This window comes from Microtus pennsylvanicus, chromosome 15 (assembly GCF_037038515.1).
Source record: "Microtus pennsylvanicus isolate mMicPen1 chromosome 15, mMicPen1.hap1, whole genome shotgun sequence".
Lineage (NCBI taxonomy): Eukaryota > Metazoa > Chordata > Mammalia > Rodentia > Cricetidae > Microtus > Microtus pennsylvanicus.
In genome coordinates this window covers 40,208,459-40,226,151 of record NC_134593.1, presented here as the reverse complement: position 1 = coordinate 40,226,151, position 17,693 = coordinate 40,208,459, and positions in this window count along the sequence as shown.

Sequence of the window (17,693 nt, the reverse complement as noted above, 5' to 3'; positions counted from 1 at the left end):
GTGAAACAATTAAATGCAAGGGTCACTATTCCCTCATAGCAAAGATTGAGAGCCTTGTGTGTGCACAGAAGAGCTGTTCCAGCATTCAGGACAACGGCACTTCACTTGAGAAGCCTTTTTAGGATGGGTGCTGAGTCTCCATCTGTCAGGACCCTGTTTCTTTCAACAGTGAATGTGGCACAGTTACACGCTTAATTTCCCGGAACCTTGGATCAGCCTTATTTTATGGATATTAGCAAGAAGACATTCGGTCATTTCAGATGACATCTCAGTAGGATTCTTATTCCACTATGCTTTCTTTCAGAAACTTAGTTCAATACACTTTTTTTTCATAAAAATCAAAAAAGAAAAATTAAATCATACATTAAAATTATCTTCATAATATGATTTTTTTCTTTTTCTTTCTTTTTTAATTGAAAATAGATTCTTCTCTCATACAATACATCAAAACACCATTTTCTCCCTTTACCCTTTTTCCAGGAACCCCCCAACCTCCACTGTCCCCGACATTGACTGCACCTCTCTTTCCCTTCAGAAAAGAGCATTAACGTATTAGTGTGTTTAAATATAATATATATTCATATAGTGAGTGAGTTGTGTATGTGTGTGTGTACAAACGCACTCAAATGTTTGTATGACTAAGCATGTATGCCTGCGTGCATGAGTGTTGGTGGATGTGGAGGATGTATGTGGACATAGACCTATGTACACATGTGGATGTCTGAGGTTGGCATCAGGCCTTTTCTGCCATAATTCTTCCCTTTCTTCATTGAGGCAGAGTCTCTCAAATGACACGGCTCAATCACAGCTCAATCGCAGGGCTAAATAGATAGCTTCCTCTAGAGATCTCCTGTCTCTTATTTCTGAGTGATGGAATTACAGGTTGACTGTCATATCAACATGCCATTTATGAGGGTCTTGGAGGACTGAATTCTAGGACAACCACTTTAATAACCAAGATGCTTCCACAGACCTGAGAGAGAATCTATAGTAGACAAATGATATGAGTCGATGAGAAAACTAAATGCTCTTAAGATGGAACAAAACTTGGGTTCAGCAGAATATCTTATGATATTCACGATAATGTACCTGCCAAGCCCAGGTTCTAGCTCTATTATTGCCTTTCATATTTGCCTAAAATTAGAAAAGACCTATTACTTTGGTCTGTGTATAAATGCCCAGTATTATTATTAACATGCAAAAGTGGCATATATATGACAAACTCTGGTGAATTGTAATCAGGGAAACAATTGCAAAGACAGTCATTCAGTTTTTGGAACAGGGAGGTACAAAATATCAAAGGATTTATGTTAGATGCAAATTGTTGTGACATAAACAAACAAACAAGCAGCATTATCATGGGCTCCTCGGCCAATATCAACTGGAGTAATATTTGTATCAAATAGATACAAATATTGGATGTATTTCTGTTACAGTTGTCTCTTGTGCAATATATGGAAATGTTATTATGTCTACAGAGTGATAGTTTAATTAGTTACATTAAAAAGCACGAAGTTCAAGGGCACACACTTATTTTAAATAAAAAAGTAAACCTTAACAAGCATAGAAATTTCTCAGAATTATCACATCCCTTGAACTATATAATTCGTGAAGAACAGCAAGACTTCTTTTAATACTCAAAGAAATAGTTTTGAAATCTGCATTTTCAAGACTATCCTCTTAGCCAGTTTTACCTGTTTGCATATGAATATGAAACTTCTATTCATAATGTAAAAAGCCAAGGATTACTTGCAAAGTTTTGTTTAAGTGTGTACTTTTAGAGATCTCACTATTTGAATTTCAATCACAATTATAAATATGGGCCTAAATTCTATCCCCTTTTTGGAACATTATGTATTTTTAATTTAAATTTAACAACTTTTAAATAATGTAGATTCCATATTTCCATGAAGCTTTGATCTATTTAGAAATACACCATTTACATATATTTGTTTCAAATTCTAATAAACATAACATTATATAACATTATAAGATATATGTTTTATGGAATTTATTGTTGATTATATTGTTCTATATACTTGAAAATAAATAAAACCAAAATGAATAAAATGATTTTATAGCTTCACAATCATGAAATCATGCGCAATTCACTTTTTTCTATTTAATAAAAATACCATATAATAACTTATTTTATACAGAAAAATACACTGCAATCTGGTAAATAGAATGCAATATTGTTTGTTGTTTATGGGGTTCTCAGTCAGAGTTGGCCACTGAAGTCTATGATAATTTTTGTGTTTAACATTTTTCTTTGTTGAAATGTCATTGGTCATTTTAAGATATATCTTACTAAACTCATTTATATAAAGTTAGTTTGTTGGATTTACATGACTTAACTCTAGTATGTTTTTTGTGTTTTTACATTCATTTCCAGTTTATCTGGCACTCATGTATATGTGAATGCTGTGTGTGTGAAAGAGGGGGAGAGAGAGAGAGAGAAGAGAGAAAGAAAGAGTGTTTGTGTGTAAGAGATTCTGAATAAACATGTAAATCATACCTCATTAGGCTTTAAACTAATGCTATAAGGAAATTGACTGTTTGCTTTTAATTGCATAACTACATTGTAAAAATTTGGATTAAAAGGATTAATCCATATTACCTCAATTTCAGCCACAATTAAATTTCTTAGAAGAATCTATACTTTCTCAGAAACTTAACTCATTTCTTTTAAGACTGAGGACTCAGATACATGATTAGGTATCCTATAAGTGAATAGAACACATAAATGTTTGAATGTACAAATAGCAAATATTTTTGTTAACATGAGTACATTGTCTGGGGAGTGATGGAAATCTGAACATCATTCATGGAAATTATGGGAATATTATGATGAAGAGGGAGATGTCAGTCCCTAAAATTCTACTCAATCTCCTTCCAGAGTTAAAACCTTCTAACAGGGTTATCCTATTCTGTCTGGAAAAAATAAAATTGTGGAAATTTGGCTTGAGTAGTTAGTGTTCAGGACAGCATTTTTTTCTCAATGCTTCTTTTAACAAAGTCACATATGAAGTCTATGTTAAAACCTAAAAGAAATTGCATGGTAGTGGTTATTTCAATTTAAATAGTCTGAAATTTCAGAAATATGTGCGGATAAATATTAACTATAGTAGATAGTGGTTAAATTAATAAAAATTGGATGAGGCTGCATTTGTTGGTATAGGGTTAGAAACTGGTGTGGGACCATGGTCTGTATTCTGTCAGTTATATTTTAAATAAGCTCAGATTGGCCAGTAGCCAGGCAGGCAATGTAGGAAGGGCAACCAGACAGGAAGTAGAGTCAGGTCAATGAGAACAGGAGTATTCTGGGAAGAAGGAAGCTCTTTCTGCCAAAGAAGCAAGATGTGATTGCCTTACTGAAAAAAGGTACTGAGTCATGTAGCTAATATATACTAGAATAATGGGCTAATATAAGTTATAAGAGTTGTCAAGAAGCCTGAGCTAATGGACCTATCAGTTTATATCTAATGGAGATCTCTGTGTGATTTCTTTGGGATTTAATGATTTTTGGAACTGGGCAGGGCAAAAACTCAGTCAACAATGGCACCCACATAGACAACTGCATCCACTTAAATCCTGAGAGAGCTCAGGGAGTAATTCTAGACAGAAATATATATAGAATAAAGCATGGATTCTTAGTAGCAGCAATTTCTCAGGTGTTCTCTGCTTGTTAGAGGCAAGCAAGCACTCTCATTTAAGAATTAGGAATTGGGCAAAGAAGAAAGATCTTTTTATGAAACAGAAACTGAATAGAAAATTATGAATAGTTATGGAGGCAATTGGGACATGATTATTAATGTGGAACAAGAAGAAAAATGAGAATGAGGTGGTAATATAAGGAAAAAGCTACCATTTGAGGGGTAGTATAAAATTCTAAATATAGTAGACACTTTCTAGAATATATACATATATAAAGGATATATAAATGAAATTACCAAGTAGAGGGGAGACAGAATCTCAGTTGACCATCTTGTGTCACCAAATGAAGCTTATAATACCATAATTGGGTTATATCTGACTGAGTTTTGGCCTGAATTATTTGCTGTTGCTAAGGTTACAGGTTGCTCACAACAAACTGATGACAAGGGCCCGTTTATGAAGACAGTACCTACATAACTCATTTAACATGGAGAAGTAGAGTTGGTTCTTACATAGAATTTTTAAACAAATGTACCAGGGCCTTTGGTACAGGGAGGTACTCCACATTCTAACACAGGAGGAGAGTAAACATCACCCCACTTACCAGTCCTTTTGTACATGATTCAATGGTATTGTGCCTGCAGGATATGATATGGCAATGGTTTCACAAAGTTCATGGTAGTGTTCAGCCAATGTCTGATTTGGCTGAAGGCCCTCTGAAGGAGATGGAATAGCCAAATGCTATGCAAAGAGTAAGAAAGTGTGGAACAATCAAACCTAAAGGGGCCATCTCAATATTATTCCTGTTATCTGGGCTAAATGAGGAGGCAGAAAGAGTATAAAAGCCTGAGGTATGGATATAGGTCACCAAAAAAATGAGATCTTCTATATCAACATACCCAAAGCACAATGCAATATCTCTAACCCAAAGACACCAAATTTAGTTTCTCCTCCCTCTCTTCCTCCTATCTCCACTGGCCTCCCTTCTCCACCAGATCCAATTACCTTCTGTTTCCTCTTCAGAAAAGGACAGACCTTTTCTGATAGCTGAATATATGTTGTTGAGTAAATGTGCCCTATTTTCATTATATAATTTTTGGGGACATCTAGGTTGTTTCCACTTTTTGGCTATTATGAATAAAGCTCCAATGAAAAAAGTCAAGCAAGTGTTCTTGTGGTACTTTGAAGCTATATACCCTAGAGTGGTATAGCTGGGTCTTGAGGTAGATCAATTCCCAATTTTTGTGAAGCTTCCATATTGATTTTTATAATGGCTATATAATTTTGCACTCACAATAGAAATAAAGCAGTATTCCCCTTGCTCCACATCCTTTGATACAATAAACAGGTGATGAAAATTAGTGTTTGCCAATACTTAATGTTCTAATATTGAAATCCACCAACAATTTCTTCAAAATATTCTCCAACAATTTAAATAGAGATACACTGGTAGGTTTACCATGTAGCAACATGTGAAACTTATTAAAAGTGTTAAGTAGCTAAACAATTTTACTGTTAATGTTTTCAAAGCACCCCATGAAAATATTACATACAACAGAAAAGATTTGAATTTTCTACTTCAGCAGCACTCTACAAATTTTCATGCCTTTAAAATCAACAGCAGAAATACAAAGTGACAATGTACTAAGCCAGGAAAATATCCCAGTCACGATATTTAGAGGAGTCCAGATGGTAAGCAAAGATAATAGCAAGGTAATACAGATACGTAGGGATAGATCATGTGAAGGACTTTCCAGTACATGCTGAAGATGTGGTATCTAATGCTAAAATCATTGAAAAGTCATTGAGCTTTGCTGAGCAAGAGAGTAAGGCAAATAGACATTCTTACATTACTTCACACTTGACTGCATGCATTGAGGAAAAAAATCATTTATTTTGTCAAAATATCAATGTACATTCCTAAGACTACATAATGAAGGAAGCCCAATAAAGTTGTTAATAACATGACTTGAACAACTGTAAGCAGTACCTTTGGCTATCTAGGGACTGGCTTTGTAAAGCGACATCAAATAAAATAAGAAATACCTCAGGAGGTACAAAAATAGCCGAGAAAATTAGATGGTATAAAGAAATCACGTGTAGCCCCTAGTTAAAAAGACTATTAGGGACAGAAAACTCTGGATGATTTAATTTATAAACAGAAGACAAAATTAAAGGAAAATGCACTAGATCTAACACAGACACAAAGTAAGGGCAAGTGTGCAGTAGAAGTCTTGGATCTAAGGCTGACGGAGGAGCATGGGTGACTTGATGTGCTAGAAAAACTGAGGAGCTGAGGCTCTGGGGGAAGAAAAGAAATGGCATAAGACTTTGGATCTTGACTAACTAGTTAGAGTAACTTTTGAGAGACTCAAGGGACAAGATCAAAAGAACAAGGGAAACATAATTCTGAAGCTAATGGAAGAAAATTCAACAGAACATAAAAGTTGAAAGTGATTTTTTTCTTTTAAACTTATATATAGAATTTATAGCTAAGAGATAGTGTGATAGTCAGATGGTCAGGAGCCAGAACTCAGAGGTCTGGGAGGTGACAATTATTCTGTAAGTGGGACAGTGAAAAGTAAAAGTAAATGGGGAAGTTTCATTGGCCAGAAGATGACTTTGAAGAAGGAATGTACAGTCAACTCTGCTAAATTCACCTGAAGTATCAAATGATACATTAACTATTCCACAAATGCATCATTTAAAGGGAAGGAAAAGCATGTTTTAGGTTGAGGGAGCCAAACGGTGCATGGAAGGGAGGGAAACAAAAGCACATATTTTAGAGCAGTGGTCAGAATCATGCACAGAGAAACAGAGTTTATTTCAAAATAATTATCTTTTCATTTCACTATCTTGTGTGTTGTGATGCTGGTTTACATATACTTTTAAGGTTGTCTAGCATATTGAAAATAAGCTTTAGCTAATTTTACCTTATTGATTTTTGCATATATGTTTTGTTATTTATATTACAATAAGCTAAGGGAATCAGAAATTGAAGTTATGAAAATAAAAGGAAAACTGAACAGTTACCATTACATGTATACTTTGAAAATTTTTATGCTATCACTGGAAAGATTTAGGAAAAGAATGAAGAGCAAAGATTTTTAATATATTCTTTAAAGGTGCTCAGTTGATTTCTAATCGTTTCTTCTATGGTTGTGAGATCTAAACCAGGAAACAAATAAATTTATTAGTTCAAAGCCTTGAATTCCAATCTAAATGGCCACAGTCTGGAGAAGACTGGGTATTAAGCATAAGTCTTGTAGTTGAGGAAAAATATCTGTTTAGCTGCCAAGCCTTCTTAAAAAACTCCATCTTTGTATAGGTCATCCAGGCAAGCATATACAGCCTTTTTCAATAATCTGTTTTCCTGACCAACTGCTCCCCAGAAAGTCTATAACTTCTCTCTGGGTCTCCTGTTGCTCTCTTTTTCTTCAGTGCAATTTGAAATTTGTGTCTTAGAAATCTTAAATTCTTTCCCACATTAATGTAGTTATTTAATAAGAAAATTAAAAATTCTGAAGTATCAGTTTCCTTTTAAATTGTTTCTTTTCATATGTGAATACAATGCATTTTAATCTTACCCCCTCCTCTCAATCTCTAACTCCTCTCCTGCTATCTGTCCTCTTCTAAAATTCTTGTCCAAATCGTCTTAGATTATTATAATCATATGTTTAAAACCTACCAAGCTTTTCTATGTAAGCAAGAAATTGTAAGGTTCTTTTTCATTCATCTGCAATGTCCACCGGTGCAGCTTTGTTCATGTCTTGTTCAGCAATCAAAATCACTGAGAATTCAAGGATGTGACATACCAGTTGTGTCTAGAAGCCACGATTACAAAGCTTCTCTTCCATTCTTCTAATCTCCTTTTTCTTGTTTGCTTGTTTAGTTTTCCAAGATTTTATTTATCATTTATCTATCTATCTATTTATTTATTTATCTTGCATCCCAACCTCATTTTCCATTTCTCTTCTCTCCTCCCAGTCTCTCCCCTTCACCTCCCCTCTGACTCCACCCTACCCACTCCTCCTCTGTTTTTATTTCAGAAAAAGGCAGGCCGACCTCCCACGGATATCGACAAAACATGGCATATCAAGTTGTAGTAAGACTAAACCTTGAGCTTTGTATTAAGACAGAGTGAGTCAACTAATAGGGTCTCAAAAGGAAGTAAAAGTATCAGAGACAGCCCTGATTCCATTGTTAGGAGTCCCATAAGAAAATCAAGATACACAAATGTTGCCTATATGTGGAGCCCAGGTCAGCCCATGCAGACCCCATGATTGTCAGTTTAGTTCCTGCGAAAGCCTATTACCCAGGTTAGTTCATTATGTAGGTTTTCTTATGATAGCCTTTACTGCTCAGGCTCCTAAAATCCTTAATTCTTTTCAGTAGGATTCTCCTCACCCAACCTATGTTTGACTGTGGGTCTTTGCATCTGTTTCTACCAGTTGCTGAATGAAACCTCTCTAATGAGTATTCATTTTGACACCAATCTATGTGTATAGGAGAATATGGTTAGGCATTATTTTCACATCCAGTCATGTTTGTTTCTATTCTAGGTCTCTGTTACACCAGGTGTCAGATCATTTTCATGGCACAGGTCTCAGTCTGAACCATCCATTGGTTGGCCACTCCCACAATCTCTGTGCCACGCATACCCCAGCAGATTCCATAGTCAGGACAGACTCTAGGTAAAAAGTTATATGGCTGGATTGGTATCCCAATCCCTCCACTGGAAGTCTTACCGGGTCACAGGAGATGACCAGTTCAGGCTACATATTCTCAATTGCTAAGAATTTTAACTGGGGTCATCCTTGTAGATTCCTGGGAGTCCTTTGCAGTAGGTATCTACCTGGCTCTGAAATGCCCCCATTTTCTAGTTGGCTCTCTTCCCATCACATCCCTATATGATATCTCATGTTCTCAATCCCACCTTCCCCAGTATACCCATAAAATTTGTTTTTAAAAATACTCCAACCTCCACTTCTGCAATGTTTCTAGAGCCTTGGATTCAGAGGTTGTTTTGTAGATGTCCCACTTGGGACTGGTCACCTTACAATCATTTATTAACTAACAGTACTTTGACCAGCTATACATTTGTGGTTCTATAGGATTCTTCATGTTCTGGGAAGAAAAAAAATGTTGGGGGATGATAGAATTATTCTATGGATATAAAGATAAGTACTTAGAAGTGTTAGATACTGTATCAGTTCAGAGTACTGGCTATGGTAATAGTGGGCTATCCTTCAGTGTGCGTGACCTCCCTTGCAATGTCTTCTTGGCTAACCTTACAGAACTAGGCATAAGTCCTTACTATTGAAAAGGGTTAAATACAATCAAACAGTATTGGTTATTCTTATGATAAAAGTGCCACTATTGCACCATTGATATCTTGTGATCTCAAAGCTTGCGAAACAACCAGGAGGCAGACAGAGATAAATAGAAGTAAGTTGGGCATTTGAGTCCCCAAAACACATACCCAGTGGCATACCTACTTCAATAAATTCATACTTCTTAACCTTTTCCCCAAAATTTCACCAACTGGGAACCAAGTAATCAAATACAAAAGCTTCTGGGAGCATTCTTATTTAAACGATCTCATTGTATATAGGTGCATTCTATATAACAGATACATACATACATATACACTTATAATAACCACAGTATCCTCTTTATTTATTTGCAGCATATAACTGATGAACTTTACAAAAAGCTTATTAAAAATATATATACTATGAAGCATCTATTAATAACCAGTGATTTTTCTTCTTTTATCTTTATATATCATATTTTATTAACATCACATAGAATATTTTTTTTCATTTCTGTATGACAATATCATTTTTATTTAAAATGATTTTTTTCAGAAAATATTTATCTCTAGGTACTATGTAAAATATAGTACACATTAGTTTTAACAGTGCCTTTTCCATTTGATTCCTCATAAAGAAAAATACCACATCAAACTGAGTACTTTGCCAAAATTAATGGAGATTTTATTTTCAGGCATGAAGATTCTGAGGAAAAGAATCCAAAATAGAGTGAAATACTAAGAAAGGTGTCCTAAAAAGATGTTGATTTTGCTAATATTCCTGATAGTTACGAAAGGAGAAAACCTAGATTTGAGGCACAGAAGGCAGTATTGAGAATACAATCAGCCTACGGTTATTCTGAACAGGGAAAGCAGAGGAATGTACCCACCAATTAACCACCTTCTGCTTGTATTCACCTGTGGTGATCCTTGAAGGGATCCTGGGAAGAAAAGATACCACAGGGGACAGATGTCGATAATTAACTCTGAAAACGAAGGTAAAAGATATTCCCTTTCAGGACATTCTTGCCACATGATCACTTTTATTGCTATTTTACTCATTCGGAGTAAATTTGAAACCAAGACAAGTTTCTTTGTTTTTGTTCTTTTTTTCTTCCTCTGCCATCTAAAGGTGAGTTAGTCACCCATTACCAAGTAATTATTTTCAATTAAGCTAAAATTGAACTTCCTTTCTGACCTGTTGGTTTCCATTCAGTGTTTTCTTTGCAGACTCCTTACAGATCCTGACCTCGGTAAATCCCATATGTACATGAGTAATTGTAACGTGAAAAGCTAATCAACAGGCGTCCAGTGAATAGACACATGGGGAAGGAGCCGAATTTGAGTAGGTAATAGAGTCTAATAATGTGTGCCCAGACTACAAACCAGGGAATGGGAAACCTATGATCTAATTTTACTTGAATTTTATATTTATTCATTTCAGAAAAAATATCATTATCTTCTAAATACAACCAATATTCAACTACAACTTTGTCTTAAATTTCTGTCCTTCCGTTTCCACATTAGGTTATCCAACAATTTGCTCACTGTCATTCCTTACCCATTATACTCCATTTCCCAAATCCTACAAAGCAGTGAGAGCAGCTCCTAGGGGTAGGAGACTCTATGGTGTAGTTATATTCTAACTCTTCTTTAGTCCTTGGAAATGAATGACATAGGTCTGTAATTCGCAATTGTTTTACACTCAAGTCCTGAAACTCACTCTGTAGACCCTAGATCGGGCTGCCTCTGCCACCCCAGTGCTAGGATTAACAGCGTGAGCCACCACCACCGGCCATTTTTTAAAAAGACTTTCAAAAAGACATATATATTTATTTTATTAATATGTGTGCTCTGTCTGCATGCACAACTTTATGACAGAAGAAGGTATCGGATCCCACTATAGATGGCAGTGAGTCACCATGTGGTTATGGGAAATTGAACTCCATACCTTTGGAAGAGTAACCAGTGATTTTAAACACTGATGCATCTCTCCAAGACCCAATAATCTTTATTTAAAGGTTTAAAACATTTTTTAAAAAAATCAGAAATTGTCATTGTTGTTTATACAGGTTGCTTTTTGCTTGTTGTTTTACGATACAGGGTCTCATTATGTAGACCCTGTTTGTTTGGAACTCCCAAAGTAAATCAGGGTAGCCTCAAACTTATGCAGATCATACTGTTTTTGTCTCCCAGGTGCTTGGAATAAAGGCATGCACTACCATATTTGGCTTATATGATGCAATTTAAATGTGTCTTTGAAATATTTAAATTAAAGTATATTCTACGATTTACTTCTTTTTATTTTATATTTATGAGTGCTTTGCTTCCATGTATATAGGTCCAGCAGTTCATTACCTATTTCCTGAGGAGGCCAAAGAAAACATAGATCCCCTGGAACTGGGGTATAGTGATGATCCACTCTGCTGGTGCTGGGATCAAATCTGCATACTCTAAGCATCTCTTGTCCTCAGGATCCTCAAAATATTCAAAGTCTTTGATATATTGGGTGTTGATCTGTTCATATATATATTAGATTTAGACTTGTCGCTTTTTTTGAAGTTTGAATTCTATGGATTTTGCTTGTTACTGTTTGTTTTGATGTTATTCATTCTACGTTGACCCTAAAAACTCAGATTCTCCTTAACTCTGCCTTTCATGTCATAGTATTTTAAGCATAGATGATTGTGCTGAGCTTGAAATCCAGCTATTTTGCAACAGTCCAAGAATATAAATGCTTGATATTGCTCCCACATAAACAGAAGTCTCTGACAACATACATTGATTTTATTTGGGGGAAATATTAATAGTCTGTGTATAAATATAAAGATTTTATTAATTTTATTATGCACCTCTTATAAATCATCGCATGTATCTCTACCTAATAAGTCTAATGAATAATATTATGCTATGATGTATATGCATAGATTTTAATTAGTTGTTTTTTCAAAGGCAGAGTTGTTTATTGAAGTATTTTCAATGACTTTGTTGATTTTTCTGGTGCTCATTAAGTACTTTGTCGTCTTTAATTCTGTGATTTGTTTCTTAAGGCGACAATCAACATGCTGATTTTATCACCTGAAGGCGTAAGTCACAAACAATGCCACACCAAGTTGGGATTACGATTAATAGGGTGATATTTATTTAAAGGGGAAAAAACTTACAGATCACTGTCCCAGGCAACGGCCCTCTACGCAACGCAACCAGGAGTCTAGTCGCCGGTGGAGCAGGAAGTGAAGAGAGAGAGGAGAGGGAAGTGGCCGCTTTTTTAAAGGGAGAGAGACCACGCCCCAAGGGGCTGGTATCTCAGCGGCGATAGGCTGGAGGAGTGGGAGGACCTCCCGCAACACCTCCCCCTTCTGTTTAAATAAGAGAGTTCTAAACCTACTATGAAATTATATACAATAAGTACAAATATCCTATTCTAACTAGCTTAGGTCTTGTATAATAAATAACTTGGCCAAGTCATGAGAGAAAGTAACTACATTTATATAGTCTTCAACCCCATCAAAGATCTGAGAAGGGAAATAATGTTACCTGGGTAATTAGGAAGTTCAGTAAAACAACTTCCAAAACATGCAACAAATCACAGAGACAACTAGCTACCTAGGCAATCACCCAAAGTCACATTAGCAGCGTTGAAGCAACCAACTTTGGCTAAGGCCTAACATAACTGACACACCATTTTCAAAGGCAAGCAACTTTTCAAAACTATCTTACCCTGTCTTGGCAGGATAAGACAGCCCTGTTTTATCCATTGATGCACGCTCTGTATCTTTGTCAGTGGTTGAGGTATGGGCATTTCTTTGCCCCAAGGCCAGTTCTGCCAAAAGGAAAGGCTCCAGGTGGAGTGTCTTTGGTGCTCAACATTCTCTCGGGAATAGAGTGGTGTTGCCAGGAGCAATTGTGTCTCACTACCACAAAACTCTGAGTTAGATTAAAGGCCATTTTCTACAGCTCTTTGAAGAAGTTGAAGATTATCTATCTATACTGAGTATAATCTCTATATATCTAAAGAACCTGATTAGTCTAATTATAAATGACAAACTTAGATGACTATTAGTCTATATAATTCTCAATATCTATCTAACTTAAAGACTAAGACAAAAAACGACTGTGAAACAAATGAGGACAATGACCTCCAAATATAAACAATGTACAAATATACATTGCAGTGGGTAAATATATACCAATACACGAACATTATATAAGTATCTTAATCAGAGGTAGAAATGTACACTGCAATATGGTAAATATATACAATACAATATATGTCAATACATAAAAAATGTTTTAAACAGAGGTAGAAACATGAATGCATACAATAGTCAATACAATTTAACTTTGTATCAATATACAAGAATCTATATCAATATATTTGTCTAACAACAGTAACTCACAATTACAAATCTATTATCCCATCATCCCTCTTTTTTTTTTTTTTCAAAATGATCCCTGAGCTTATAAGATTCCTCCCCCAACCCTCAATCGTATACTAATTATAATCAACCCCTAAATGATGCCCCTAAACCCAAGGGCAAACTTTACTGGGAGAGGGGACGTCGTCCTCTAAAATTACTTCCAGCTGTCATAGGGGCGACGTTCTTTCTGCGGGATCCTGTGAAAGTAAAATGATGGTTAAATTTCAAGATCAATGTCTTTTAAAATTGCCAATAGTCTCTGAGTATTTTGTGCAGGTCTGGCCAAAATGTTGTATAAGATGTGCACCATTTCAGCTAACCAAGTTGGAACTGTCTTGTGCAGCTGGTATCCAAAGCAGGTCTTGTAGTAGCGCTATCAGTATCATGACGTCATATCAACCAGATGGAGTTGTTGTTATGGGGCCCCATCTTCTTCCTGGAAACTTCAAATGTCACTTCAGGAAAAACTCATTGTTCATTATGAAAAACTTAAGCATTAATCATATAGACATATATATATATTCAATGAAAGACATGATAGATATATTCAATGAAAAGTATGATAGATATGAAGAAAAGCAAAGATGTTTTCTAAACTCATATTTCTTTCTGTCCCATATCATGGCTCTTGACATGAGAGAGAAACTCCAGAAACTCTGGGTTTTTCTCTTACTAACAGGCTTGGAATTGGAGAAGGACTGAGCCAGAGTCCAACTTCAAAACCAGCTTTATAAATTTAGAAATATGGTTTAATATTACTTACACAACCCTTTCAGTTTTCTTGATATTTCCTATTGGGCAGGTATTTTTCCATCTGTCAGTATCCAAATATCCAGGGTCCCTTGAATTTTTCAAAGATGAGTGTTTTCCTGTGGAGATAAGAACAGAACCCTGCCCCCATTCTATGTTTTTCTTACCACCTGTATGAATATCATCATTGTGGATGAGTTGTCATTTCTCCTTTCCAAGAGGTTTCTCCTCTTCAAATCGAAACTTTATTAATTTTGATGGTATCCACAATTTTTCTTCTCCTGTGGAAACAAGAGCAAAACCCCTTCCCCAACGTAGCACATCTCCTGGCTTCCACTGAGAGGTCAGCACATCTTTGAAATAAATCGGTTGATTTAGTTCAGCAGACTTTTCCATTATCCAATGTCTTTCTGCTGCTGTCGTTCCTTTCTCATTAGCGTTGAGAAAATTCAAGGTTAATAAAGCATTATGTAATCTATTTCTGGGGGTATTTTCAGTCCCTTTCTGTTTGTTCAGCATATCCTTTATAGTACGATTTGATCTTTCTATAACTGCCTGACCTGTAGGATTGTTTGGTATACCTGTAATGTGTTTTATATTATAATAATCAAAAAAGCATTTCATTTTCTTAGATACATATGCTGGACCATTATCTGTCTTTATTTGTGCAGGTATACCCATGATGGCCATAACTTCCAATAAATGTGTGATTACTGAATCAGCCTTTTCTGAGCTCAGGGCAGTAGCCCATTGAAAACCTGAATACGTGTCTATGGTGTGGTGTACATATTTTAATTTACCAAATTCCATAAAGTGGAACACATCCATCTGCCAGATTTCATTTCTCTTAGTGCCCTTTGGGTTACTCCCTGCAGGCAACGGTGTTTGATTATAGAAAGAACAAGTAGGACATCTCTTTATAATGTCCTTAGCTTGTTGCCAAGTAATGGAAAATTCTTTCTTTAGGCCTTTACTATTGACATGATGCTTCTTATGAAATTCTGAGGCCTGCAACACACTTCCAATCAATAATTGATCAATCTCAGCATTGCCTTGGGCTAGAGAACCAGGCAGACCTGTATGGGACCGGATGTGTGTTATGTACATCGGACAAAGCCTGTTCCTGATTATGTCTTGTACCTGGATAAACAATGAAGTCAACTCTGTGTCATCTGGTATAAATTCAGCTGTCTCAATATGCAAGATAACTCTTTCTGCATATTGTGAATCTGTAACTATATTAAGAGGTTCTTTAAAATCCCTTAGCACCATAAGGATGGCATATAATTCTGCCTTCTGGACAGAATTATAAGGGCTTTGTTCCACCTTACTCAATTCATCTGACTTGTAACCTGCTTTCCCTGATTTATTTGCATCAGTATAGAAAGTACGGGCTCCAGTTATTGGAGCATCACGTACAATTCTAGGAAGAATCCATGAAGTTCTTTTTATGAGGTTAAGTCTACCACTTTTGGGATAGTTGCTATTAATTTCTCCCAAAAAATTAGCAGAAGCTCTTTGCCACGGTTCATTGTCTTCCCATAACTTTTTTATTTCTTCAGTAGTAAAAGGCACTATAATTTCTGCTGGGTCTATACCTGCTAGTTGACGAAGTCTCAGCTTACCTTTTATAATTAATTCAGAGACTTTTTCCACATAAGTTTTTAATTTTTTACTTGGTTTATTAGGTATAAATATCCACTCTAAAATAATATCTTCCCTCTGCATTAGAATCCCTGTAGGAGAAATTCTGGAAGGCAATATGACTAGGATGCAGCTAAGATTTGGGTTCACCCTATCCACATGTGCCTCCTGTAATTTTTCCTCAATCATTGTCAGTTCCTTTTCTGCTTCAGCTGTCAGTTCTCTTGGACTATTCAAATCTTTATCACCATCTAAGGTTTTGTTTAAATGAACTATTAGATCAGGTGTTATCCCAACAGCTGGTCGTAGACTGGAAATGTCTCCTAACAATCTTTGGAAGTCATTAAGAGTCTTTAAGCGGTCTCTCCTAATTTGTGCCTTTTGCGTTTTAATTTTCTCTAACCCTATTCTGTAACCTAGGTAATTAATAGAATTTCCACTTTGAATCTTTTCAGGGGCAATTTGTAATCCCCACCTAGGCAAGACTTTCTTTACTTCTTCAAACATCCTTTCTAAAGTATCTTTATTTGAATCAGATAACAAGATGTCATCCATGTAATGATAAATGATGGACTTGGGGAATTGTTTACGAATTATTTCCAATGGCTTACTTACAAAATATTGGCACAGTGTAGGACTATTGAGCATACCCTGTGGGAGGACAGTCCACTGATATCTCTTATTAGGCTGAGAATTATTATAAGTAGGCACTGTGAAGGCAAATTTTTCTCTATCCTTTTCTTGTAACGGTATAGTGAAAAAACAATCTTTCAAATCAATAACTATAAGAGGCCATCCTTTTGGTAACAGAGAAGGCAAAGGAATTCCAGACTGTAGTGGGCCCATAGGTTGAATTACTTTGTTGACAGCTCTTAGATCTGTCACCATTCTCCATTTACCAGATTTCTTTTTTACAACAAACACAGGAGAATTCCAAGGGCTGGTTGATTCTTCAATATGGTGAGCATCTAGTTGCTCTTGCACCAGCTGTTCCAATGCCTGTAGTTTATCTTCAGCTAGAGGCCACTGTTTGATCCATATTGGCTTCTCAGTTAGCCATTTTAAAGGTAGGGCTGTTGGTACCTCTAAAGGTTTGGTATTTGCTGTATGTTCTTGTACAGCCTGAATGGCTGGTGACCTTTTTCCATAATACCTCATCATATCCTTCCCCGAATTATGAATTCCTGGAAATACAGGAATGTTAATCTGGGTATTCCATTGCTGTAGCAGGTCACGGCCCCATAAATTTATGGCAATATTGGCTATATATGGCCTTAGTCTTCCTATTTGCCCTTCGGGCCCTATGCATTCAACCCATCTTGTGCTTTGTTTTACACGAGATAGGGTTCCAATTCCTAGGAACTGAACATCTACCTCTTGAAGAGGCCAATTCGGATGCCAAGATTCTGGGGTAATGATACTTACATCCGCACCTGTGTCTAATAAGCCTTCAATAAAAGTGCCGTTTATACAGACTCTTAGCTTTGGTTTTTGATCATTAATAGAAGTCTGCCAAAATATACGTTTACTCTGTCCTACTGGGTTTTTTGACTCATCCTCCACACGTAATTCATCATTTAGACCAGTATTACTTTTTACAGCAGAAATTGGAGCTTTTAATTTTCTTGGTGAGGCATGTTCTCCACTGTGACTGGGAATGACTGGGCCACTGTTGGCTTGGGGGCCTGCGAGAGGCCCCCCAAGGAGTTTCCCGATGATATCGGATTGCCCCGTCTATCTGTTGTTGACCTACATTCGTTGGACCAATGCCTGCCTTTACCACATCTCCTACATATACCTGAAGGCCGAGGTCTCCTATTTTTGTCATTCCCAGAAGAGATATTATTCCTAGAAATTCTTTGCCTGCAATCCCTTTGTAAATGTCCTAATTTACCACAATTAAAACA